Below are 21,823 nucleotides of genomic sequence, written 5' to 3'. Positions count from 1 at the left end.
AAGGTTCTGATCACTATACAACAGGCAGACAACGTGGCGCTGATGCAGTTAAGGGGGAAATTCCAAGAGAATTCAAGTCACGGGCCTGATTCTTTCAGAGGCTAATTGCTCAACAGGAATCCATCCAACTGAAGTCAAGTCACCAAAAGCTTCAGCTCTGGTGGCTGATAGCCACCGGGTGGGGAGTGGGGTTTAGGGCGGCAATCTGAGCAGCAGGAAGACCCCCGGCCAGAGAGGGCTGAGGGGAGGAGATCCCACGCAACAAACAGCTGCTTTGGCATCGTCACTTCTCTGGTTACTGGACACGGGGAGGAAGAGGCACGGGGACAGGAGGCCACAAAGGCACACCAGGGCCTGTTAATGAGAGGGGACAGTTCGGGCGGAGGGGACAGGGCACCCATGGTTTAAATCCCGCGAAGGCAGAGTGACCCAGGGGCTCGGTGTCAGATCAGCCTGGAGGTGAGGATGAGCAGGGCTGGCCCAGTGGTCAGCTGAACCTCAGAGCGCAAGGAGAGTCTTAACTCCTCGGTGTCTGGTGGGAGCCCACCTGCCAGGCACTGGGCTGGGTTCCTTCATGGACATCACCTGCCTGATCCTCTCAGCAAGCTTTTTTTTTTTTTCTTTTTTTTAATTTTATTTTTACTTTATTTTACTTTACAATACTGTATTGGTTTTGCCATACATTGACATGAATCCACCACGGGTGTATACGAGCTCCCAATCCTGAATCCCCCTCCCACCTCCCACCCCATATCATCTCTCTGGATCATCCCCGTGCACCAGCCCCACACATCCTGTATCATGTATCGAACATAGACTTGCACTTCGTTTCTTACATGATAGTATACATGTTTCAATGCCATTCTCCCAAATCATCCCACCCTCTCCCTCTCCCACAGAGTCCAAAAGTCCGTTCTGTACATCTGTGTCTCTTTCGCTGTCTCGCATACAGGGTCATCATTACCATCTTTCTAAATTCCGTATATATGTGTCAGTATACTGTATTGGTGTTTTTCTTTCTGGCTTACTTCACTCTATATAATTGGCTCTGGTTTCATCCATCTCATTAGATCTGATTCAAATGTATTCTTTTTAATGGCTGAGTAATACTCTGTTGTGTATATGTACCACAGCTTTCTTATCCATTCATCTGCTGATGGACATCTAGGTTGCTTCCATGTCCTGGCTATTATAAACAGTGAAAGCCTACAGCACCCGGTATTCCCAGGCGGTCTCCCATCCAAGGACTAAAGCAGGCCCGACCCTGCTTAGCTTCTGAGATCAGAAGCGATCGGGCGCGTTCAGGCTGCTATGGCCAGAGACTCAGAAAGCTTTTTAGGTAGGAACAATCACTTATAGGTCCTCCAAGGCAAAGCTGACAGAGAGTGAGCTAGAATTCATGAAAAGTTGGGTCCACGAGTCCCCTGAGGGTCACCATCAGCATCTCAGAGTCACCCTGATGGACCATCTTCACCGTCCATACACAGGCTGAGATCACTCAACCAGGAAACTGGGGTCCACCTGGAAAAGCGATGGTGCCAGGGACCCAACCTCTCTGCCACTTGCTAGCTCAGTGATCCTGACAACTGGTCACAGTCAGTCTAACATGGTAACATGGGAAGAGCTATATACAGACATGGACAACCAACGGCCCAACCATCTACCTGGGAAGGCAGAGCAGGTGCGGTGGTGAAGACTACCGACCCCAATGTCCAGCCGACACAGGTTCAAATCCCAGTGCCAGCAGCAGGAGCTGGGTGCCCTTCAGCATGGGCGGCTGCCTCCCAGTGCACAGATGCAGGCAGAGCCGACAGCATAGAACCAGGGTGCGCTGAGCGCATGGGAGCATGACTCCTATCTTGATTCTTCCCCTTCCTGCTTCCCTGGCATTACGTCCCACTCACGAGGGCCTTGGGTCTCCCCTAGTGGCTCAGAGGGTAAAGAATCCGCCTGCAATATGGGAGACCTGGGTTCGATCCCTGGATGGGAAGATACCCTGGAGAAGGGCATGGCTACCCACTCCAGTATTCTTGCCTGGAGTATCCCATGGATAGAGGAGCCTGAGGGGCTACAGTCCATGGGGTTGCAAAGAGTCAGACATGACTGCGACTAACAGTTTCACGAGGGCCTCAGTACAGGACTATGACAGCGTATCTGTACCTTCCCTCTGCACTAGAAGGAGCCCTGCTCCACCCAGGGTTGCCAGGCCCTGCCAGTTCTCTGGTTCTGGCCCATCCCTCCTCTCTGCCCTGGTCTTGTTGGTAGTCCCAGCACTCACATCCTGCAGCCTCACCTCCTGCCTTTGGTCCTCCCCTCTCCACTCTCATTCCTGCTTTGGGGCTTTGCACTTGCTGTTTCCTCCTATATGAGGCACTGGTGGGGAAGCCCCCCATCCCCTTGTGGCTCTCCTCTCATCACCTCCCCATTTCTGCACAGCCCTTCCAGCTCTGTAGGACTGTGTCGATTTGTTCACACACCACCAGAATATGATCTCAGTGGCGCTTTCTACCACATCCACAGTGTCTACAACAGTGGCCGGCACACATCAGGCATTTAAAAAAACATTAGGGAGAACCCTACAAGATCACCCAATGCTGCTGAAAAAATGAATGAATCTGACTCTGACCTGCAATTAGAGATCACTGGGGAGGGCTTCCCACTGTCTTTTCATCCCTGGGGCTGGGCTGGGTTACAGTTTGGAAAACGTGGCTATTTCTGATTCATGAATATTTTTATGCAAACAAGAATTACATTCATTATGGTACTGCTTACAAAGCCAAAAAACTTGAGTCAAATTGGAGATCAAATAGTGGACTACTTAAAAAATTATTGTACAGCCATCTGACAGAACGTTTTAGTCACTTGAAATATTTTAGAAGACTAATAGCCTGGGCCCATGCCCATTACCATAGCCATCTACTGAGAAAAAATATATAAAATCCTTATTTTTACACTTGGAATTGTAATCAGTTAACCCAACACTCTTTGGCTTATTTCCCATAACCTGACTGTCTAATGAGATTGAAGGAATGCCCGACTCATGACACTGGAGGTTACTGGAGGAGGAAAGAAAGAGGCAGGCACTTCAGCAGATCATGGTACTAAATGCTCAGGTGTTCCAAAGTACCTAAGCCTAGGGGAGTTATACTCAACGGCATCAAACAAAGCTGAGAAGTCTGTGAACATGATGCTGGCTGGGGCCCCCACAGACAGCAGTTTCACTGGAGTCATTTCAATGGACCCCAAGCTATTGATCACTCTGTGATCCCTCCAGACCACTCTCTATTGATCTAGAAGAGTATATTTTAGATTTTAAGCACGTTCATAAAGATTACCAGCAGACCAAGGAGAAGTAAAGCCTAGAACTCATGAAACTGGCTCTATCTTGGGGGTCACCTATAGATGAAGACCCTCGGCTGTCATCCCCAGTAGGTTCTGGACCACTGGCACAGGGCGCTGACCATTAGAGGCCAACAGTTTCTGCCTCTTGACTCAAACGATGGATCATGATTCCAAAATCTGTTCGGTTACTGGAGAATTCCAATTAGAACAGCCCTTGAATCTTGGGGGAGCTTTACCAAGCTCTCCGCCCTGGCCCCTGCCCCCAGGACAGCCCAGAGGAGACCGGGCACACCCCGAGAGCCATCATGTCTGTCTGCAGGGGCCCTGGCTGTTCTGTAACAAATAGGTTAGCATTGCACGTGCTGCCGACAACAGCTCCTGCTAAATAGAGGCTAAGGGAAATTTCATTTTTCTCCCCCAAGTCAGTCTTTGGCACCTTATTCAATTAACATGGCCACTAAGCCGCAGACAGCTCCATATAAAAGCCCTTCAGTTATAGAATACATTTTATTATGTGACAATAGTTGCCAGTACGATTTATTTCCTTTGATGGGATTCTGCTTTTTCCTTGTTCATTTAAATCTGTATTTTCTCGTGCTGATTCCAGGTCTGTGTGAATTTTTAAAATGTTGCTATTAATCTTCTGAACCCAGTGGCCACATGTAATGAAGATGGCCCTGCCCAGGCAGCCACGATGTCCGCTCTCCTCTCAGACCGTCAGAGGGCAGAGCCGAGGGGCCGGTGGCTGCTGGAACAGCAGAGGCGGCCTCGTGGTTAGAGATGGATGCTACTTTATGTCCCACCCCCTACACGCACCCTTGCAACCAACGCACTCTGTGGTGGTAAAATCACAATTGCCATTGTTTTCTGCTGTATTTTAAGCTAAGACTACCTTCTGGCAGCAGTTTTCTGAGTGTGCTCTGGGGACTTCCGGGGGCTCCCAGACTCAGGGAGTCCACCAGGTCACTGCTACTTTCATAATAATATGACCTCACTGGTCTTTTCGCTGCTTATCCTCAATAAGTGAAAGTGAAAGTGAAGTTGCTCAGTCCTGTCCGACTCTTTGCAACTCCATGGACTGTAGCCTACCAGGCTCCTCCATCCATGGGATTTTCCAGGCAAGAGTACTAGAGTGGGTTGCCATTTCCTTCTCCATCCTCACAAGTAGGCAGAAAAAATTCCAGAAGCTGTGTGACTCATGAGGCTGTCCACTCTGATGTTTGCATAGGTAGCCTCATGTTTTACATTTTTCTGAATTTTAATTTTTATAAGGTAAATATAGACAAGGCTTCTCTGGTGACTCAGTGGTAAAGACTCTGCCTGCAGTGCAGGGGATGCAGGTTCAATCCCTGGTTTGGGAAGATCCCCTGGAGAAGGAAATGGCAACCCACTCCAGTATTCTTGCCTGGAGAATCCCATGGACAGAGGAGTCTGCTGGGCTACAGTGCATGGGGTCGCCAGAGTCGGACATGACACAGCAACTAAATAATGACAACAATAAATATAACCTACATAAACAAAAGTTAGTCTTGATTCTCAATTTGTTTTTCCCCAGCAAGAGGGAATCCTCAGTTTTTAAGACCTTGGGACTTCCTTGGCAGTCCAATGGTTAAGACTTCACCTTCCAATGCAGGGGGTGCAGGTTTTGATCCCTCATCGGGGAGCCAAGATTCCACATGCCTCAAGGCCAAAAAAAAAAAAAAAAACCACACACAACCCAGAACATAAACAACAGAGGCAATATTGTAACAAATTCAATAAGCTTTAAAAATGGTCCACATCAAAACAAACAAACAAAAGTCCTAGACCGAAAGGTTTGAAAACTGCTAACGGGGATAATGTGTTAACCACAACTCTACAGAAGACTCCATCTGGCCAGTGGGGCGGAGGCAGATGTCTGGTTGTATGACCTCTGGGTCAGAATGTCCCCCAGACACAAGCCTCCTGAGTCAGGATGACAAGGCTTCTCTAGATTTTTAAACAGCACTTCCCCCAGTGGAGATAAGTTGGAGCAAACTCTGGGTGATAGAGAGGGACAGGGAAGCCGGGGGTGCTGCAGTCCACAGGGTAGCAAAGAGCTGGACACAACTGAGTGACTGAACAGCAACAATCCCCTCCATAGTGAGAAACACCATTGGCTCGCTCCCTTTCACTGGTGTAAAGAATTGTTAGTTGAAAGTACTTAAAAGAATGAAAAAAAATTCAAACCAGGAGGATGAAATGATGCATGTCTTAAAAACACACCAGGACTACACGACTTGTAGGGCCAGTGATAGCTCCAGCTAGCCTCCGGTCACCAAGGGTCTACAAAAGCTAACGAGAATAGAGAATGGTAATGAAGATTCGGAAGATGAACCATTCAAATAATGATTCATCTCTCCCCAGGAGAGATGAGGGGAGGAGGCACGCACACAGCCTGCCCTTTGGCCAATACCCAGTCTACAAATACATCTTGTGAGGGCCTGTAAAAAAAGTGTCACACAACAGGAGAAAAAGAACATTACCTCTGGGAAAAAAATTTTCTGTACAATGTAGAAAAAGCTATCTGCATTAGAAATAATACACAAATAAAATCCCTCAAAACTAAATCAGCAGCAAGATGGATAAACCCCCTCCCCCCTTGAGTTTCCAGAATGATGAGAAAGAAAGAAAACAAAGATGATCACGATGAGGAAAAATATGATAAATATGGAGAACAAAGATCAATCTAAACATTCCAGGTATTAGAAAGAAATCAGAACAATTAAAAGTGAAAACCAAAAAAAAAAAAAAAAATCTTGAAAGCTTGCCTGATTAAAAACCAACCAACCAACAAACAACAAAATATAAAAGCCAACAGGGCTTCCAAGAGTCTAAGCAAAATCAATAAAGAGACTCAGAGCTAAATAAATCCCAGTTTCAAGACTATGTAACTTTAAGACAGTGTAAAGCTACCGTAATCAAGACAGTGTGGTATTGGCATTAACACAGACATACAGATCAACAGAACAGATGGGGAGTCCAAAAATAGACCTACACATACATGATCAATTGATTTTCAACAAAGGTGCCAAGACAATTCAGTGGGGAAAGAGAAATCTTTTCAGCAAATGGTGCTAGAACAATTGGATAGCCACATGCAAAGAGAAAAAAAAAGAACCTTGACTCTTACCTCACACCACACACATATATAAAATAACCCAAGAGATTCACAGAACCATTCCAGAAAAGAGGAAGGTATAAATGATTAAGTCCAGGCCCAGGATCTGATACTTTTTATTTAAATGCGTCTTGACTGGCCAGGTGTAGAGTGGCCTCTTGTCAAAGAAAAGACAGGAGAAAATCGTTGTGAACTTAAACGTTTGGCAAAGACTTCTTACACAGGACACAAAAAAGCACAAACTATTTTCAGTTGGTATACAGGACTTCACCAATACTTAAAACTCTTGTTATTCGGAAGGTGCTATTACAGAAATTGAAAGGCAAGCTAAAGACCTAAAGAAAATATTTGCAAACACACATCTGACTTATAATTAGGATACACGCAGAACTCTTACAGCCTTAGAAGACTAACAAGCCAGTTCTAAAAAGACCATGTGATTTAACAGACATCTCACTAAAGAAAGTACACAAATGGTTAATCGGTACATGAAAAAATGTTCAGCATTACCAGTGAGTTATTAGGGAAATGCAGATTGAAACCACAATGAGATGTTACTAAACATCGTTCAGAATGACAAAAATTAAATAGACCAACAATATCAATCGTAGACAAAGATAATGAGCAATTAGAACTCCTATGCACTGCTAGTAGGAATGTAAAATAGTACAACCACTTCAGAAAACAGTCTGCAGTTTCTTAAAAACTTCAGCATACCCTTGGTACAAGACAGCCATTACATGGATAGATTTTCACTCAGGAGAAGCAAAAGCATATGTCTTTACAAAGACTCCAATACACATGTACTGGGCAGCTTTACATGTAAAAGTGAAAAACTAAGAACAAGCCAAATGTCCAGTAACAAGTGACTGGATAAACACGTTGCGGTCCAGCCATATGATGGATACTACTCAGCAATCAAAAAGGAACTGGCGATACCTGTAAGATGGATAATCTCAGGATGATGCTGCTAAGTAAAATAAGAAAGACAAAAAATAATCCACATGGTATGATTCCATTTGTATAAAATTCTAGAAAATGCAAACCAACCTATAGGGTTAGAAAGAAGATCTGTTGCTGGCTGAGGAGAGCGGATATATTACTAAGGAGCACAGAGAAAATTTGGGGGTGGTGGACATATACACGATCCTGATTTTGGTGATGGTGTCACAGGTGTATACCTACCTATGCCAAAGCTCATCAGGCTATACTTTAAATATGTGCGCTTTATTGTACATTTAGTATATTTCAGCAAAGCTGAAAACACTTTCCTGATCTTAGAAAAAAGGACCTAGATAAAGAAGCCAATGAGGTTCCCAGTATTCCAGAAAGGGCAGTAAACAGAGACCCATGATGAATCCCAGCAAACACTGACGGTGACCTCACACCTTTCCTGTTACACGAGATGCTGAAGGCTAGGGAGCCACAGAGTTAGGAAGGGAAAGAATGCTCAACAGATGAAACATTCCTGAACCCCAGGTTGTCTTTTATATGTGAACATGACAACAAAGATTATGTCCCTTTCCCTGAAAGAAATACATTCAAACATGCTCCAGGTGATTCAAAATTAAGACCTAAGAATGGGGAAGTAATGGGACAAAAAGACCAACGTTTATTCCCTCCCTCTGGAAACCTAGCCTGAGGAAACAATCTGAAGCATGAGAGATGACTTACTTAAGACAGAAACAGTAAAATACCGTTCACTGACATTTTCGCAGGGCTTACCCTGCACAGGCATCATGTGATCCCGCTTGAATCCTACGCCAGGCGCTGAGATCATTTCTACCGGACAGAAGGTCTCCGAAAGGTTCAGCAGCTGCCCTGAGGGGGCACAGCTTGGATCTGAACCCTGATGGGGCAAGTTACAAAATTCAGCTCTGAGTCACGGCGCTCTACTCAAAAACTGGAAATAACATTATAAGATGTCAGAGTGCTTTACAGACTTAAAATGATGTTTACAGGTTTTCTGGGTGGAACTGGGGGATGGTGCTTATGACATGACACTAGGTGAGGAATTCGGGCGCAGGTTGTGTGGGGAGAGTGATCTTGGCTACAGCAAGAGGCAGAAACTGGATCCTTGGGGTGGTGTCTGTAAGAGCAGGGAACTGGGAAAGTGTTCATATGATGCTAGCAAGAGAGACCAAGGAGAAGGAATGAGCTGGACATTTTTATACTAACATTAACATGGTCAGATCTCAAAGACATGGTTGTTAGGTTGAAATAAAAGGGAACAAAATGAAAACCAAATTGCAGAAAGACATATACGAAAAGCACCCAAAGAATGACATCTTCCTACTGGCAACAGATACACACGTGCCCCAGGATGAAAATGACTTGGAAGGATGTGCCTGCTCAGAGCAGCGATGGCCCTGGGTTCACGGCAGGACTATGCCCATGGTGTAGATGACACAAATCACTGTCTGAGGTCAGAGCAAAGATTTCTTCCCCTTGCTTTTCATATATTTTATGTTAATTTTTTCAATGAGAAATTATTTTCCTTTTTATCAGAAAACAAAGATGGCAGACAATAGGAGAATTCTGCAAGAGCTAGGATCTACAGAAATGTCCTGCACGGCACTCGGTGCTAACGTGCCTGCTGGGGTACAAGGACCAGAGATAACGCGTGCAAAAGAAAGTCACAGAATGGGGGTAGGGATGGAGGAGGAATGTATTATGCAAAAGCCAGTGACTGAGCTAAGGTGGGTAGGGGAAAAGAAACACAGCAAACGGCTAAATGAAATTCCACTTTATTCCTGCAAAACACCACTGGGAAGAAGTCATCTGTGACACACAGCTTCTGTGCCAGGTGTAAGGACGTGCTTAATGAATGCCATTTAATGAAGAAAAAGGCTCTTATAAAACACCTGGCACAAGCGGGGTGAGGGAGCCACAGGAAAGGGGACCTTGGCCGCACCTGCTGGCATTTTAATAAGCACCTTCTCGAGCGTCCGCTCTCCAAGCTGGTCAGCGGTGTCAGAACCAAGGTCCCTGACCACTGCCCACACTCGCTGACAGTCTGGGGAAGCTGACTTCTTAAGGACCATATGCTCAGGTAACGGAGCATCCAGGAAGCTAATTAAAATGAATCATTTTCAGCTGGAAGGGCCTGGCCAGCATGCATAGCCTCCTCGAAGACTTCACAGGTAGAATCTCTGCACCAGGTCCCTTGTGCTTCCAGACCGAGATCCTGAGTTACCATTCAGATCCTTGCAGACCCAGGGAGGTGAGAAAACAATGCATTTTCTTGTAACTAGGTTCTACTAAAATAGAGAGTCAGCTCTTTTAATGACCTGGGCCCTGGAATATTTTTAGGTGAGGTGATTTTTTCCTCCCTCACTGACTTGAAGTCCGCCTTAGAAAGTGCAAAGTTTACTGCCCTTTCTATTGATGAGACCTTTTGCTTTGTTTCTTTTTGTAAATGACACCAGCGAAGTCAAGTGAGGTTTTATAAAAACCTAACAATGGACCGATTTCCTCTGCAATGACAATTCACCACCTCAAAGTTTCCATGCCCAGACCTGAAACTTAATTCCAAATATAGCCAATAAATTGATGCCATCCAAGGGGAGACAGACCATGGGGTCCAGAGGCACCTGGAGGTGCTAGAATTGATATGTTGTGACCAACACAGACCACCGGTTTTTAACTGAGCTCCTACGGTATGTCCCAACACTGTATTTGGCTCTTGAGAGGTTTTTTTTAAAAAATGATAAGTGCCTATTCCTAAATGAAAGAAGCCAATTTGAAAAAACTACATGCTGTATGATTCCAACTCTACAACATTCCGGAAAAGGCAAAACTATGGGGACAGGAAAAAGAGCAGTAGTTGCCAGAAGGGTCACAGGGAGAGATGAACGGGAAGAGCACAGAGCATTTTTAGGGCAGTGCAAATACCATTTATGATAATATAACGATTAACATATGTCATCATACGTTTGTCCAAACTCATAGAAGGCACAGTACCAAGAGTGAACCCTAAGGTAAACTATGGTGATTACACAGTGACAGCGTAGGTTCCTCTTTTAAAAATAAAAAGGAAACAGCCATTCTGGTGAGTGGCAGTGATCATGGAGGAAGCTAGATGTGGGCATGAAATCCCTGTATCTATTTTGTTGTAAAGCTAAAACTTCTTTAAAAAATAAAGTCTTTTAAAAATGATTAAAAAAAACCCCAAATCCAATTAAGACTCATCATTCCCTTTTAGATGTATCTATAAGTAAACTGAAGTTCCCTCTATCATAAAGTACGTGAGTGATCAGTCGCTAAGTCGTGTCTGACTCTTTTGCAACCCTATGGACTGCAGCCCATCTGGCTTCTCTGTCGGAATTCTCCAAGCAGGAATACTGGAGTGGGTTGCCATTTCCTGCTCCAGGGGATCTTCCTGACCCAGGGATCGAACCTGAGTCTCCTGCATTGGCAGGCAGATTCTTTACTACTGAGCCACCAGGGAAGCCCCTCTATCATAAACCTTAAAAATTCTAAATATCACAAGATATACAAATAGAAAACTATAAGGCTATGTGCTTCAGTTTTAAAACATTGGCATAAAACAAAACAAACATTTGTTCAGCAACTAGCACACACCAGGCCCTCGACTAGGCCCTGTGAAGTACCCAGGGACGTATGTGGGAGTCGTGGTGTTACCTGCCAAGTGGGAGGAATGTGGTAGGGGAGAAAAGGCTGGAGCAATGGAACAGCGACAGCAACTCAAGAGTCAAGACAATGACCTAAGACTTGTTACAAAGTAAGAAAGGGGCAACAGAGACTCCTGCAATGAGAGAAGTGGGACATCATTTCTGATTCAGGGTTGGAAGTGGCTTCCTGGAAGCAGGGGACCACTGAAGGCTTTGTTCCTGGAATCACCTGTGACTGCGACAGTCACCCCTTACTGAAAACTTGCACTATTCTTCATGCTTCTCACTCACCTCTAGTCTTCACAGCCCAGGGGAGGTTCTACTGGTAGGAAGAAAGAAGGTTCAGAGAGGTTAAGGAACCTGTCCAAGGTCACACAGCTAAAGGAATTGACTGAGCTAGGATTTGAGTTCATGCTTTTTCCACTCTGCCAAGTTTTCCACCCTGCTTTACCAAGACGGCAGAAGCACAAAAGTATAAATGCAGACTTGTTCATTTTCCATTCAAGCAACCCATTTGCCATGATCAATATAACTTCAACCTACTGACTTGACTATATAATGAGTTTTCCTCATGGACGACAACCGACACAGACACACACACCCTCCAACCAAATCACTCTGCAGTGGACCAGGAATAAAAGGGCTGCCTCTGCAAGACTGGGAAATTTCAGTTCCAAACTCCCCAAGTTCCTAAACGCATAACTTTAAACTATGTGCAGCTCGACAGCATATGGCAAATCAATTACTAGTTTAAATCTTAAAACAAAAACATGGCAAGTGTGGTGCAGAAATAATCAAGAACAACGGTTCAGTTTAGATTACAGTGGGCCACTAGAGTTTTGAATACAATTAATCATCATTCCAGGCAATGGGAAGCCATATTGACACTTATTCCTAATTTGAATATTTAATTAGGGTGAAGTTCTTCATCAAATTATCGCAGAACTGGGAGAAAGCCTGGAAGACTTACACAATTACTATCTTAACCCCTTCCCAGCTGCTCACCTGTGAGCGCAGCTCTGCGGGGGAGCAGGCCTGTAACCAGCCTAATGCTCTTGGAACTCTCTGGGAATGCTGGCGATCAAGGCTGAAAGGGGCTGGTTGGGGACAACAGAAAGGTCTTAAGGGGATTGGCAGCTTGTGCCCAAAGGAAACTCGGAAACAAACCCTGGACCAAGACAGAAAGTCACACACATGGGTGCCCACTGTGTGCCCAGCATGGCACTTCCATGTGTCCTCCCATTTGGTTCTCACAGCAACGCTGCCAAGAAGGTTTTCTTATCCCCATTTTACAGACAAGGAAACTGAGGCTCAGAGGACTGATGTAACTTACTCAACATGACACAGCTTTTGAGTAGTCTCAAGGCCGGGTTACTCATCACTCATGCACCCCTACCTTGTATTCATCAAAAGTAACAAATAGGACACTTAACAGTTAACAGAAATGTATTTAAAGCTGCATCGTTTTGCACTGTTGGTTTTCTGCATCCTGCAAATAAATTGGAGGGGAAGGGCAACAGACCCAGGCCTCCTCAAGCAGCATTCTAAACTTCAACTCTTGGATTCAAAATGCATCCCTGAGCTCCCCAAGCTGGGACATCACTCTGCCACTATGGCCAGCTGCTCAGGACGGGTAGCAAAGCTTGAGGAAGTGGCCTTGAGTTGTTGCCCATCCTGCCCCCTCCTCCCCACCCCGACGCTACATAAGGGGGCTGTGCCAAGGTGGTCACTGTGGAACACCACTGGTGTCAGGCCGGGGGGTGAAGGTTGGTAACGGGACAAGAAAATGTGAATCTGGTTTTTTTTCGTTTGAAATGGCAGTGGCTCAGCAATAGCCTTTATAACTACCTATCGGTTTGGACAAGAGAACTGCATTTCCTCAAGGTCTTTTTCACTGTATGAAAAAGACTTAAGACATTTCATAGGCACCATGAGCTTCTGCATGACCAAAAGTAACACGTTTTCCTGTGCAATCTCTCCCATGGCCCCCAAAACGGGGACAAAGGCTGACTTCGCACCCTGAACTTGGCCATGGTGGGTCCAGAGATCTTTCTGCTTCCAGACTCCACAGAGGAGCTTGGGTGGGAGTGGGAGTCCTGATGGTTTCCGATCAGTGGTTCTCTTCTAGAAGCTGGAGATGGGCTCGGTTACCCTCTTGTGGACGTGGATGTGGCCAGAGCTTCTCTGGCAGTGGCCTCTTCCAGCAGGAAGGGAAGAGCTGGCCAATGCAGCCCCCCTTGCCCAGCCCCGCTGCCCAGCCGAGCGGGCAGCAGGAAACCTGGGATCCAGAATGTCTCCTCAGCGCCTGCTCCTTGCGGGAGCAAATGGCGTCGGGAACTTTGAAACTTTCCTTTGTATATTACATTAATCCATATAAGAAAATCTCTTTTAATGAGGAGTGATGTAGTTACAAACTCTCCAGAGCCATAATTAGAGCAAACTAATTGAAGTTGTGTTTTGACACACTTTCCAAATTCACGGGTGCCGGATGACATATTCACAACAGAGCTGCTGCACAACCATGGCGACGGCAAAATCATTAGGCTAATAACACTTATTTGCATTCTTCTCATGCCGGCAGCTCTCCCTTAAATACTGTTTCTGCTATTGCTCCTTTACTGTAAGTTTCCACGGAAAGATATTAACAGTAATTATTAGTCCTTTAGTGGAATTTTAATGTTAAAGAATAACAGCCTGCATTAACAGACACTGAATGCCGACTCTTCTCTGTGACTGCCGCTGGACATTCGGGGGGCTCAAACTGCACCCCAACCTGATGACACAGCTTCAGCGCCACGGAGGGCGACCACGCAGCGCCCACCCTGGTGCGACCTAAGTCCCAGCTTCGTGACACAGCTTCAGCACCACTAAAGGCAACCACGCAGAGCACACCCTAGTGCAATCTAAGTCCCAGCTTCTCAACTATTCTGTTTCAAATGTTTGACAAGGAAAAAACAAATTTTTTTTCTTTAAGTACATTAAAATGAAATAGTTAGACATTTTTTCCAAGCAGTTAAAAAAAAAAATTAACAATTTACAACACGGTCTTTGGTAATAATACTAATGAATTCCAGGAGGACATGCGTTAACTACTCTGCCACTGCCCTTTTTGGTGATTAAAGACAGACTTGGAATAACTGGACCTGAGAAAGGCCAGCAGGGGTGGGGCGGGCCTGATCTGTCAATAGAGATGCCCTGTTTGCCACCAACAAGGCCAATTTTTTGGATGCTTAACTCACACCCACACACACACACACACACACACACAGAGGAAGACTCGACAGTTCTAAATAATGGTTATTAATGACTCCCGCCTCTAGACTGACAAATTACTTCTGAAATTTAGAATCGGAGAGGTATGAAGAGTGCAGGGAACAGGACAGGAAACGCTGGCAGCACGGAGCTCCTGCCTCCTCCATGGGGTGGGGTGTCGGAGGGTGGGGGGAGGCCAGGTCCTGGAAAACAATGAAGGTCAAGGGCCCGCCTCTCTGGGCCTTCGGAGGTCCTACCGAGGCTATGACCACAGCCATCCCCCGCCTGCACCTGGGCAGGTGACCAGCATCTCACCTCCCAGGCACGTGGTAACAGGGAGGTGAGACCTGGTCCCAAACTTGATCCTCCTGCCCACATGCCAGCATCAACAGGTCATGCCAGTGACCCCCTCACTGTATCCTTAGGGATGGGCTGGACAGTCACTTGGATGCTGGGCTTCTATAAATAACTTGGGATCAAGAAAAACACCCACCATGTCATTTGTTTTGCAAAATTCAAGAGAAAACGGAGGCAGGGGGTGGCAGTGTCTTAACTAAAAATGGGTGCTTGTGTAGTATTTCAAAGTACAGTATCCATACAGTTTGGGACATATGTCTAATCTCAACTGGGGACGGTTTAGTTGAATGAAGAAAACACTTTCTTAGAAAAATGTCAAAGACTGTACGCCCCTAAAGCTTGGGAGTTTTTGGTTTCTGAAACTACCATCCTTGGACCAATCTGCTATTTTTCAAGTCACTGATTACTTGACAAGCAAAAAAGAGGGGAGTGAAAAAAAGGGTGGGGGGGGAATCTAACTTTCATAGCTGCAGCGACGTTCCAAATCATGGCATTTATGCACTGCATTTAAGTTTTATTACACTTGAACCCTACAATGCCAAAACACCTACCTCCATTACAGAAGGAAAAAACCAAGCTGGGGACTCTGGGCACCGCACGTCCATTCCAGATGATCTAGTCTCATCTTATAAACTGAAATATTTAAAGAGTCTCTAAACCTCACTGACCTTGCTTTTAAAAACAAGGAACATATGGGCACTACGAGCTTTTCATCTTCTTCCAGCCTACTAAAATATCCGCTTCTCCAAAATTCAAAGGTAGCAAGCCTGCCAAAACTCAGATTCATGAAAGGCCCCGTGTGCGTGAGAGCACAGGGAGGACAGGGAGGGGCCTGGGGTGGAAAACAAACCCTCATAAAGAACCCAAGGCACATTCTTCCCCTTCTTGCCCACTCAATGTCAAGAGCTGTGGAAAACAAAGTGAAACAATGACTAATTGGGTGGTGGAATGTGGGCCCTGGTCTGGAAGCACTGATGGCTGAGTTTGTTCTGGGCTCTGCCACTGGCTGCAGGGGACACTGAGGTGGGGAGGGCTCTAAATTCTAAATGCCTGAGGCTCCCTGAAGGCAGAGAGGGCAGGTTCCCTGAAGACAGGGACCTGGGCTCTGATCCTGGCTCCTCCCATCCTAACCCTCTGCCCTGGGGTAAGTTGCCATCTCTCCAAGCTTCATTTCTTAAGATAAGGACAGGATTATTCACCTCACTGCATGGTTGTAAAGATTAGAACGATTAAACACAATATGTAGTATTTACACAATGCCTGGCACAAGATGCTCAAAAAAAAAAAAAAAAGAACAAAACCCTGTAGCTGAAATAATAATGATGGTGGTGATAATTGTATTTATTCTGATAATTATTAATATTATTATTCAACTGGAAACAAAACATCTGCTGCTCAGGAGGGAGTTCAAGTTGAATGCCACCCTACTCATGGGCAAAAGCCCCACCCGAGGAAATCCAAAGACCTTTCAAAAGTTATTACAAGCAAAGAATTTTATTTTAAATACCCAAATTAATCATTGAAACCCTGTCTTGAAATAGAATAGCAGGGGTGGGGTGGGGGTGGCACATGCAGGAGTGGTGAAATACCAGGAAATTCCACTTCACACTCATTTTTACTTTGTTCAGCGGCTGGAGAGACCCAGGTGAAATATTCCAGAGAGCTACCTGCAAATAGACTGTCAGCTTCCACTCTGATAAAAGGTAAAATATCCTCCTCTAAATGGTCTGGTTCACAGAACTGACCCTAAAGTGAACTGATAAACCTGTTCTGACACATGGAAAACTATTTTCATAATCCTGAAAAAGACCTGTCTCCAAACCCCAGAGCTTACACCCACTGTGCAAAGAGCACTTGCACATTTGAGAAGCAGACACTGGAGGGAATCGTTTCACATTTATAACCCTGCCTTCTGGGACAACAGCAACAAGCCTGCATAACCATCATAACCACTGAGAAAAATAAGACACTCACCAAGTCACAAAGATCACACGTTTACAAGCAGATTTTTACCTTGTCAAAAATCTGACTCGAGAGAGTGAAAACAGAGAAGGCTTGCTCAGAGGTGGGAGCTGTATTGACTACTAGTCAATTCTTCATTAAACAGAAGCTCTGACTTCCCAAGAAGCCATATTAAAAATTAATATCAAAAAGCATATCGCTCAGCCTAAACTCATCATTCATATCTAACAATACCAAACTGTATTCTAATGAAATCTCACCTTCAGAATTACTCTGACACCACAACTAAGTTGGGTACTGTTATAAAGGCAGCCCAGGCTTTGCGGCACAAGCATTTCAAAGATATTCAAATAACCTCGCTCTGCAGGTCTCTTTCACACCACTCTCATAATCACCAGAATAAATCAAACCGCTTGTAACCCTGCGTAATCGAGGGCTTTGAAGCTGGTCGAGGGACCCACCGGGGTATGGCTCCCACATGCTCTCCTCAGGCAGCAATCACAACTCGAGAGGACTGGCCCCCAGCCAACATCCACACGTCTCCCGGGAAGAGTGCCGCCCACACCACAGGCTCTGGGAAGTCCTCTCCAGTGGCTGCGAAGGAGCCTGGAGAAGCTGCACCCCAACCACCGGCCCCTCAAGGTACCTGCTTCGCTCCCCAGGGACATGCTTCACACCAGGGAGCCTGTGACCTCCAGAATCAGGGCGCGAGGACAGTCTGCCAACCAGGGATAGCTCATCTGCTGCTGTTTAGCCGCTAAGTCGTGTCTGACTCTTGGTGACCCAGTGGACTGCAGCACGCCAGGCTCCCCTGTCCTTCACCATCTCCCAGAGTTTACTCAAACTCATGTCCATTGAGTTGGTAGCTCATCTGTGGTTGGGTTCAAATCCCAGCTCTGACACTTAGTAGCTGTGTCATGTTGGGAAAGGAGTGTAACCTCCCTGATCTTAGTTTCCACATTTTGAAAAGGAGGGAAAACACAGTACCCAACTCAAGAAGCGCTATGAGGATTAGACAAGCTTTTCTTTGTAATGCACTTGAATAGTGCCTGACACCTAGAGAATGCAAGTATAAGCCTCGGTCGGCTGGCCGGCTGGCTGGATAGATGGAAGGAGAGATGTATATGATACCTGGCCCTATGTGTCTAATCAGCTCACTTTATACATTCAATAAACACTGGCCACCACGTGCCAGGCATCTGGAGTTCAAAGGTCCCTACCATTTTAGAGCCACACCATTTTCCACTGAATACTTACAGTCTCCAATGAGAGGATGCAGCCTAAAGTACCTGGTAAATTTTGATATATGTGATGCAATGTTATCATTTCTATTTCTGTGACTAGCCTTTTCTGAGGCTTTAAAGGAGGAAAAAAAAAAAAAGGAATGTGAGACTCCCTGTCATCAATAAGCCAGCAGACCTGGTCACAAGACCAAATATAAACAAACACGGCAATAACAGGGAAATGTGAAATGCCAAACTGCAGGGTGTGGGCAACTGGAGGGGAGGAAGGCCTTCCGGAAGTGGCAAGGGAGAGGCCGAGCCCGGAGGCTGGACAGGACCAGGCCTCCATACTCTGTGGAGTCCACTCTGCTGCTTTCAGGGGGAGCAGGGGCTGGCAGGCGGCGAGGTACACAGCAATGGCCTGAGCAGAGATGGGTGGGGGATGAGGACAATGTGCCCAGGAGCCAAGAGGAGATGGGCTTGACTCACGGGAGACCAGGTAACAGGCCAGGGAAGGCTCCGAATTGGAAGAAAAGAAAAAAAAAGGACGTGTGTGTGTGTGTGTGTGTTTGAAAACCCTAACAGGATGGGAGGTGACCTAGGACTTTAAAGTTCCAGATAAAGAATGTAGTGTGTGCTATTTAGGTGAAATTAACACCGAGCCCCAGGAGCCTCGAGTCTAAGTTTGATTGCGTGTTCTGCCTCCACCCCCTCCAGCAGGCTCCTCTTTGGGATGCCCCTGGAGGCTGGTGCTTTTAGCTGGCTGGGTGGGTGGGTGCCCGTGAGCAGGGGGAGGCGGCGGCAAAGCCGTGTTACCATCTCCATCTTCAAAGGATGGTCACAGCAGGAAGGATACAAACATGTGTGTCCTATTTTCAGACTGAAACAAAAAAGGCGTGTGGTGTGCGTGTGAACAAAAAGGAAGTCTAGTTCTCCTAAGTAAAGCCAGATTCGCAGTTGTGCCTGGACCTGCCCTGCAGACGGGCACGGTCCCACAGGCCCTTGCTGGGCTCACGCACCCCTGAACTGTTGCTACTGCGGAAGTGGAGCTCAAAATCCATGTCCTAAATTGCTTGCTATCAGGAGGTGGGGGGAAACGTCACCAGAACTGGCCCTTGGGCTCGCCTTCTAATCTCACCTTCATGTGGGACCCATGTAACCCTTCTCATAAATGGTGAACCCTTGTTACAAAACAGCTTTCAACTTGAAAATGAATTCCCTCCAATCCTCTGCACTGGGCTTTCTCCTTTTATTGTTCTCTAGTTGCTAAGTCGTGTCCAAATCTCGGCGACCCCTTGGGCTATACACAGCCTGCCAGGCTCCTCTGTCTGTGGGATTTCCTAAGCAAGAATACTGGAGCGGGCTGCCATTTCCTTCTCCAGAGGATCTTCCTGACCCAGGGACTGAGCCTGAAACTCTTGCATTGGCAGGCGGATTCTCTCCCGCTGAGCCACCAGGGAAGCCTTCTCCTAGAAAAGCTACAAAGGGGGTGAAACTGCCAGGCCTCCTTATAGGCAAATGTCCCCTTGCCAAGCCTGCTGCCCCTTGGGGCGGGGGCAGGCACCTCGGCCGGAAAGGGAAAAGAGCCTCCCTGTTCTGTGCAGCCCTGGGCCTCCCGTTCAAGTCCTGCCACAACAGGTGTGGTCTAGTCATACAAAGAGCATCTTTACAAACAAACATGGACAGAAGGCAGCCCGAGGATTTTAAGCCAGCAGGACTGCAGCTGGTGAGCAAGGCTCCGTCCCCGCTGTCGGCTTATTCTGTGGATCCTACGTCCATAGGAAGCAGGGGCCGGGGGGCCAGGATGGAGTGCGGCAGCCTGCAGGCTCCTGGCAACAGATGTAGAGGGGGGCCTGCATATGCGCAGCCTGAATGCTAGATTGCTGCGGCGGATGCTGCCTCTCCTTTAGGAGGAGCCATTAACCTTTCAGATGACAGCCCCGGGATGGCAGTGACGAAACCATTTCTGAGGTCAGCGAGGATCCATGTTCTCAAAAACCTGACACGGACATGCAAAAGTTGTGACTGAATCCCGGTGTCCCTGAGTGGAAGAGTAAACGCGAGTGACAGATCTTCTGCAATCAAAATGCCCCATTTCCCAGAGTATCTGTCACAGATTGATAACATCCACGCGAAAAGTTAAGTACAATTATGTCTGTCACTAAGAAACATACCTCAGAACCTGTGACTGACAACTTGCTGGAAGCTGACAAATCACCGGAAGATTCCTGAACAACTCAGAGCAGCGCCGCGCACCTTATAAGGGAGGCTCAGCCCCCGCCTGACGGGGGAGAGGCTCCCGGGAGGCTGTGCCCTGTGGCTCTGGGAGGGAAGACAACATTTCCTCCCGGGGCGAGGGGTTGGGTGGGGTGGGGTGGGGTGACAGTGTCTGTGGAGGGTCACAGGACCTCAGACTAAGGCCTGAGGCCTGCGGGAGCAGAGTTAGGGGGCAGCTCCCCGCTGGGGACCCCCAGCCAGCAGAACGGGCAGAAGGAGCTGCTGGAACCAGTCCGGTTGCACCACACAGGGCTCTCTGCCGCCACCCCGCAGGCCCCAAGCTCCGACCCACTGACACTGGTTCTGGACGGGCTGAAGGAGGCCGGGCTAGAAGCACTGGGCACGGTGTGAGCAGACCCGGGTGGCAAGCGCCCACTGTAGCGCCCCCTGGGCAAGAGGTCTGCGGCCCTAACGTGCAGGCCAGCTGAATCTGGATTCCTGAAGATGGGGCTGGAGAGTGGGGCACATTTCTTAACGGGCTAAAGAAGAACCGCTGAAAGCCTGAAAAATCCACTCGCTGTTTGCATCCTCCCAGCGATTGGGTGCACACGGCCTCCTCCTAAGCTGGCTCCTTTAATGCCACGGGGTTTTCACCCTTGGTAAGTTCTCTTTATTGACTTTAAAAGGTTAAGCCCAAATCTACCTCCTGTGACTTCACCCCAACTCCAGGGGCTCTCAATGCCCCAGCCCCACCTGGAGGCACTTCTACGCTCCCTTCCACATGGTAACCATTTGGACATCTGAAGCCAGCTGCCCCATCTTTACTCAGATCAAAACTCAGCGATTTCTCGCACTCAAGCTCACTGCTCGATTTGCGTTAACTTCTACAAGGTGACCTGTCCCACTGTACGCATAAGGCTGCATTCATTCCACGCACCGAAGGCTGTGCCCGCTTCACACAGACTGCGGCTAAGCCAGGTTTCCTCAGTTTGGCTCCCGCGCAGTTGGATGTTTTGAACCGTGGGGGGCCCTGTCCGTTTTCACCCATCACCTTTCATCTTCTGGATGCGGCAGGATGCTCTGACTGTAGAGGAGACGTGGGGTATTGATTCTGCCATTCAGCACATCAGCTCTCCCTAACGACTCTGTGTCATCTGCACATTTGATAAGCATGCCTCTGATGTCTTTATCAAGCTACGGGTTCTACCGTTCTGCAAGCCGGGGGGCAACAGCCCACCAGGGCCCCTCGTGGGAGGGCACAGAACCGTTCCCTCTCCCACACGCTGGGGCAGCTGGCGCTCCATCAGCTGCAAGTCCTCCTGCCTCCCCGAGATTTTCCAGACCTTGGTACCAGCAGAAGCTGAAACTTCTTGTCCTGGCAGAATCACATGACAGCTGGGGTGGGGGCTGCCCAGGCTGAAGGGGGAAGGAAGATGCTTGCTCTGTCTGCACCCATCCCGATATCAGAAGGGCCAGGACCCAGGGACACCAGTGTTTGCTCACACACACCGGGCTGACCCAAAAATCTGAAGCCAGCCCGGGAGGCGGGTGGGCACGTAGGATCATGCCCGAGGCCCATGGCCAGGCCCAGCCTGCTGGTCAACGTTCGTGAAGCAGATAGCAGAGGACGGAGCAGCACTGGGGCCCAGGGAGAAATGGAGGCTCCAGGCCCCCGGGGGAGAAGTGACACACCCTTC

General features: G+C 47.4%; 1 protein-coding gene and 1 pseudogene across 2 annotated transcripts in view; both read right to left on the bottom strand.

Annotated features, from left to right (window-relative positions):
* Positions 1-21,823, bottom strand: part of MVB12B (multivesicular body subunit 12B) — a 194,129-nt gene that overhangs the window by 84,842 nt on the left and 87,464 nt on the right. The window lies entirely within an intron of this gene.
* Positions 1,204-1,323, bottom strand: LOC120852333 (annotated as a pseudogene).

The sequence above is a fragment of the Oryx dammah genome, unplaced genomic scaffold, assembly GCF_014754425.2.
Source record: "Oryx dammah isolate SB20612 unplaced genomic scaffold, SCBI_Odam_1.1 HiC_scaffold_25, whole genome shotgun sequence".
Classification (NCBI taxonomy): domain Eukaryota; kingdom Metazoa; phylum Chordata; class Mammalia; order Artiodactyla; family Bovidae; genus Oryx; species Oryx dammah.
This window is presented reverse-complemented; position numbering and strand designations above follow the sequence as displayed.